This window comes from Oncorhynchus keta, chromosome 6, assembly GCF_023373465.1.
Source record: "Oncorhynchus keta strain PuntledgeMale-10-30-2019 chromosome 6, Oket_V2, whole genome shotgun sequence".
In the NCBI taxonomy this organism is placed as follows: Eukaryota; Metazoa; Chordata; class Actinopteri; order Salmoniformes; family Salmonidae; genus Oncorhynchus; species Oncorhynchus keta.
Window position 1 is genome coordinate 18,548,553 of NC_068426.1, and position 6,000 is coordinate 18,554,552.

Sequence of the window (6,000 nt, forward strand, 5' to 3'; positions counted from 1 at the left end):
CCCATTCTCATCGACGTGGCTGTAGTGGAGCAGGTTGAGAGCTTCAACCTAACATGGTCCGAGCACACCAAGACAGTCGTGAAGAGGGCACGACAAAACCTATTCCCCCTCAGGAGACTGAAAAGATTTGGCATGGGTCCTCAGATCCTCAAAAGGTTCTACAGCTGTACCATCGAGAGCATCCTGACTGGTTGCATCACTACCTGGTATGGCAACTGCTCGGCCTCCGACTGCAAGGCACTACAGAGGGTAGTGCGTACGGCCCCGTAAATCACTGGGGCCAAGCTTCCTGCCATCCAGGACCTCTATACCAGGCGGTGTCAGAGGAAGGCCCTAAAAATGGTCAAAGTCTCCAGCCACCCTAGTCATAGACTGTTCTCTCTGCTACCGCACAGCAACCGGTACCGGAGCGTTAAGTCTAGGTCCAAGAGGCATCTAAACAGCTTCTACCCCCACGCCATAAGACTCCTGAACATCTAATCAAATGGCCACCCAAACTATTTGCATTGCCCCCTTCCCCCCTCTTTTTTACGCTGCTGCTGCGCTCTGTTATTACCTATGCATAGTCACTTTAATAACTCTACCTACATGTACATATTACCTCAATTACCTCAACTTAACCAGTGCCCCCGCACATTGACTCTGTACCGGTACCCCCTGTATATAGCCCCGCTATTGTTATTTTACTGCTGCTCTTTAATTATTATTTTATTTTTATTTTTTTTGGGTGGGTGGGGGTATTTTTCTGTATTGTTGGTTAAGGCCTTGTAAATAAGCCTTTCACTGTAAGGTCTACACCTGTGGTATTCGGCGCATGTGACAAATACAATTAGATTTTATTTTATTTTATTTGAACTGTCATTTGACTTCTGGCTTTGAGAGACACGGTACGCGACATTGAAATATTCTGTGGGTCGCCCTGACCCTTATGGTGCTGGAGAAAAAAAGATAGAGACATACCTGCTGCTTAGTTAGTTAGTGATTAACTGATACTATGTGTATACCAAGCTGTTAGTAGACACACACACACACACACACACACACACACACACACAAACACACAGGAAAAAAAATACCTTGAAGCCATCGCGACACTTCACATTAGCACTGTGCCAAAATGTGTTTATGTGACAGATGCAGCTTTAGCCCTTCCAGGGAAAACACAGACTTCACATAATGCAATATCAACAACAGCAGCAGAGACCTAAACAATGCCATGGATCTCATTAGCACACCTGAACCTTCCCCTACGTTAGACAGACGTGTCACACTGCATGATTATATGCTAATTCAAGAAGCACAACAAACAAACTTTCCATGCAAACACTCTATGCATGGAAAGTGAATTGCTTCAATTGCATTTCTATGTGACTTCTCTGTCCAGCGCTGTAATAGACAATGTGTGCACGGTGAGGCAAACAAAACAGCTAGACAGAATATAAGGAATGACTGTTTGGTCTATGACCCTGCTCGCCTGGACGTTGCCTTCTCATCTTCCTCCTCCTCATCTTCCTCCCCGTCCCCACCAGGGACATCTGCATCTCCAAAGTGAGCCTATGGAGAAGAGAATTTGCTGCATTCACTTGAAGGCTTCGAGTTGTTTACCATGACAACAGTGCCAAAGAGTAGAGATGGCTTCAATCCTTTGTACATGACTGGTAGATTATGTGGGTTACGCAGTTCAGTGCCCGACCAAATAATGTAAAGCTCCAGTAGGAGGCTTCGAAGGTTACAAACAGTGTTCCGCACCCTAATACCCTACAGGTGGATCTTTCTAGAGAATCTGCCTTTGAGAAAGAAAGAGACAGAGAGAAAGAAAGAGCAACTCGGGTCTAACTCATTACCCCAAACTAACTCATCCCCGTAGCCTGTTCACTTTGTTCATATGCAGGATCCAGAGAAAGAAAACTCCACAGAGACCTCCCAAACATGCCACTTCAGTGGGATCAAGCTCGCTGAGTCATGACTCATGAGGGAGCAGTGAATAGTCACTGCGTCTCAGAGAAAAAGCTGACTCCCTTCACTGTCTATTCTCTCAAATACATCCTCCCATAGTACCATATTGCCTGCTGGATCTGTAAATCTGAATGTCTTACTCCTCCACCACCTAGCTGTGCACTGTGACAGAGGCTCTTTGCTCCATATGTCTGAGCAGATGAAGAAGCTGGCAGAGGAAAGTCCTCTTTCCTGTGGTCACACTCAGAGTCCAGGTAGGAAGTCATCGTATTATGAGCCCTGTGTAATGCAGAGCGCAGGACAGAGAGATGGAAGGGGAAACCTGCAGACACACAGGCTAGTCTGTGTCCAATGAAAGCATTTACACGATATATACAAAAGTATGTGGACACACCTTCAAATTAGTGGATTTGGCTATTTCAGCCACAACTGTTGCTGACAGGTGTATAAAAATGAACACAGAGCCATGCAATCTCCATAGACAAACATTGGCAGTTGAACGTCCTTACTGAGAAGCTCAGTGACTTTCAACGTGACACCGTCATAGGATGCCACCTTTCTAACAAGTCAGTTCGTCAAATTTCTGCCCTGCTAGAGTTGCCCCGGTCAACTGTAAGTGCTGTTATTGTGAAGTGGAAATGCCTAGGAGCAACAACGGCTCAGCCACAAAGTGGTAGGCCAAATAAGCTCACAGAACAGGATCGACTAGTGCTGAAGCCAATAAAATGCATCTGTCCTCGGTTGCAACACTCACTACCGAGTTCCAAAATGCCTCTGGAAGTAACGTCAGCACAATAACTGTATGTCGGGGGCTTCATGAAATGGGTTTCCATGGTCGAGCAGCCGCACACAAGCCTAAGATCACAATGCGCAATGCCAAGCATTGGCTGGAGTGGTGTAAAGCTCACTGCCATGGGACTGGAGCAGTGGAAACATGTTCTCTGGAGTGACAAATCACGCTTCACCATTTGGTGACAGACAAATCTGGGTGTGAAGGATGCCAGGAGTATGCTACCTAGCCCAATGCATATTGCCAACTGTAAAGTTTGGTGGAGGAGGAATAATGGTCTGGGGCTGTTTTTCAGGGTTCGGGCTAGTCACCTTAGTTCCAGTGAAAGGAAATCTTAACTTAGAGCATACAATGGTATTCTAGATGACTGTTCTTCCAACTTTGTGGCAACAGTTTGGGGAAGGCCCTTTCCTGTTTCAGCATGACAATTCCCCAGTGCACAAAGCGAGGTCCATGCAGAAATTGTTTGTCGAGATTGGTGTGGAATAACTTGACTGGCCTGCACAGAGCCCTGCCCTGAGCCCCATCGAACACCTTTGGGATGAATTGTTACCCAGACTGTGAGCCAGCCCTAATCGCCCAACATCAGTGCCCGACCTCACTAATGCTCATGTGGCTGAATGGAAGCAAGTCCCCGCAGCAATGTTCTAACATCTAGTGGAAAGCCTTCCTAGAAGAGTGAAAGCTGTTATAGTAGCAAAGGGGAGTTTGGAATGAGATGTTTGACAAGCAGATGTCTACATACTTCTGGTCATTGAGTGTATGCCTTTGAAGCATTGCGGTCTTAGGCACTGCATCTCAGTGCTAGAGGTGTCACTACAGACCCTGGTTTGATCCCGGGGCTGCATTATAACCGGCCATGATTGGGAGTCCCATAGTGCAGCGCACAATTGGCCCGGGGTCGTCCGGGTTAGGGGAGGGGTAGGCAGGAGTAGGCCATCATTGTAAAATAAGAATTTATTCATACTTAACTGACTTGCATAGTTATATAAATGCTAAATAAAAAATGTATGAAAAATTGCAGGGGGTTTTCTTTCCAGAGGAGCCAACAACATGGGATGGCAAAGGAGCCTAAGAGTTGATGGGAGATGAAATTGTAAACGAAACCACTAAAGTCTGATGTATAGCATCTCTTTCTGTGATCTCATAAGGGAAGGGCTTCAAATAGCATCAGTCCACTCTATCCTTCAGACAATAAGAATGGAGTGGAGGAGGAAAAGCTGGAGAAGGAGGAGGAAAGGAGGAAAGTGGAGGAGGAGGAAAGGAGGAAAGTGGAGGAGGAGGAAAAGTGGAGGAGGAAAGGAGGAAAGTGTAGGAGGAAAAGCTGATAAAGAAGTATTTAGGCATACCGTTTTTCCAAACTGTTGAAACCTCCCCTCTGCTCTGCTGCAGAACAAGACAAATCTCTTAGGTCAGTGTTTGTATTCGGTGGCCTGTGGTCGAGGACAGGCCTGAGTCCTGCTCTGCAGCTGGACAGAAATGGGCGCTCTGGGTGTAGACCCTTTGGTGCTTGCCGACCCAGTTTCTTCTGCCATTTTTGTAGCGCACTTAACCATCCATGTTCAGTACAGAAGACAGCACTCCATTATCTTCCCTTGAGAAACCTGTGAATTTGTTGTACTTAAAATCTTTCATGTGATTTTTCATTTGCACTGGCCCATTTTGGGGCTTATTTAAGGCTTCAGTTTAGATTTTTATTAATTATTTATGTTATAATTGTTTTACTTTAAACCCCTTTTCTCCCCCAATTTCGTGATATCCAGTTGGTATTTTTTTTACAGTCTTGGCCGATTTCTAACCCATTCAATTGTGTATTTTTTTTTTACAAGACTGTGCACACTCACACCCAAACACACAAGCACACACACACAGACAGACACACACACACAGACAGACACACACACACAGTATATGAACTGCATCATTGCCTTTAGTCACAGTGAGCAGATACACGTAGGTCATCTGAATCAAACATTTATGAGAGTGCTTCGATATGAAAACCTAAGGTTGCATTAGAATTTGATATGTTTTCTCTTGACTCATTTTCATCCCGCATTGAGATAATTTACTCTCTTTTTTTGTCGTTTATGGACAGTTTGGAGAACATGAACTAGGCTATTTGTTACATGTCGTCAGTGAATATACTAGTTGGTAATGGCGTTTGATTTGAAAGAATTTGTCTAAATATAGGCTAAATAACACCGATCTGAGTAACCCTCGATAACAGCAAATATTCTCGATATATTTCAAGGTTATTCGATATGTAGGCTACCTGTTCAGTGATGCTCTGCCGTTTCCAATAATTTGACCAAATCACAGGAGGAAAGGCTATCTGGCAAGTATGGATATATTTAAAAGTATTACAAATAATAGAGATATGTTTTATTTATCGATACGAAAAGTAACATTATAGCCTTCGGATTGGTGTCGCATTTCCCGTTAGAAGACAGTGTCCCGAGAAAGTCGATTCAACTGGCGCTTTCTATAACATATACGGATGTAAGTGAATAAAAAGCGTACCGCACAAATAGTCCGCATGGTAAATGTGCAGTTTCCCACTTAAAACAAATGCACCTTTTAATGTAATGACAGCACCGCGTTCTCATCAGAACCATCTCAAAGCCGATGTATACACTTCCCTCTACTGCAGTTAAGGCAAGGGGAAACCTGTTAACTTAACGCAATTATGTGCACAACACAAACAGCAGGTTGTTGCTTGTGAATGAAACACTGCAGTATATCATATCGAGGATGGGGTTCAATGCCTGTCAATGATTAACATTGACATACACAAAACATTGGACAACCATTTACTGACAACCAGACACACAAAACACACATTCTCACCAGAAAACAACGTTTCTTCGTGCTCTTATTTTCTTCCGAGTTTGGATTTTCGTTGCGTCAATGCGCGCTGTTTTGTTCCAACTGACTTCTACGGCAATTCTTAAGTATGTCCACTGGATTTTGAAGGGTTTTTGGTAGGGTGAAATTATGATAGGGAAAGTGCTGTCATCGTGGAAAGCCTGCCCTCTTCAAACTAACCTTCCCGCCCCCTCATTCTACCCCTCTCAGATTGGTGCTGGCTACCTACCAGCAAATCCCCCCCAAAACACTTTTTGCGCACACTTAACTACCTTTGCAACCATAATTGTGCCCGAAATTAACATGAAAAACAGTCACAAAACAACTTTAAAATGTCTGCTGCCCTATCTTCAGTGTTTTGGGGTGAGTAGCTAGCTACCATAATGTCA

General features: G+C 44.4%; 1 protein-coding gene across 4 annotated transcripts in view; it reads right to left on the reverse strand.

The window, feature by feature from the left end:
* Window positions 1–5,780, reverse strand: part of LOC118385149 (gamma-aminobutyric acid receptor subunit alpha-3-like) — a 138,928-nt gene extending 133,148 nt beyond the window's left edge. For 3 of the 4 annotated variants that reach the window (XM_052521053.1, XM_052521054.1, XM_052521051.1), the window contains exon 1: window positions 5,594–5,780. The gene's annotated coding sequence lies outside the window, so the exon portion shown is untranslated. Of the gene's footprint in view, window positions 1–4,095; window positions 4,351–5,593 lie in introns of all 4 variants that reach the window. The other variant, XM_052521052.1, reaches the window with a different exon arrangement.
* Window positions 5,781–6,000: the final 220 nt, after the last annotated feature.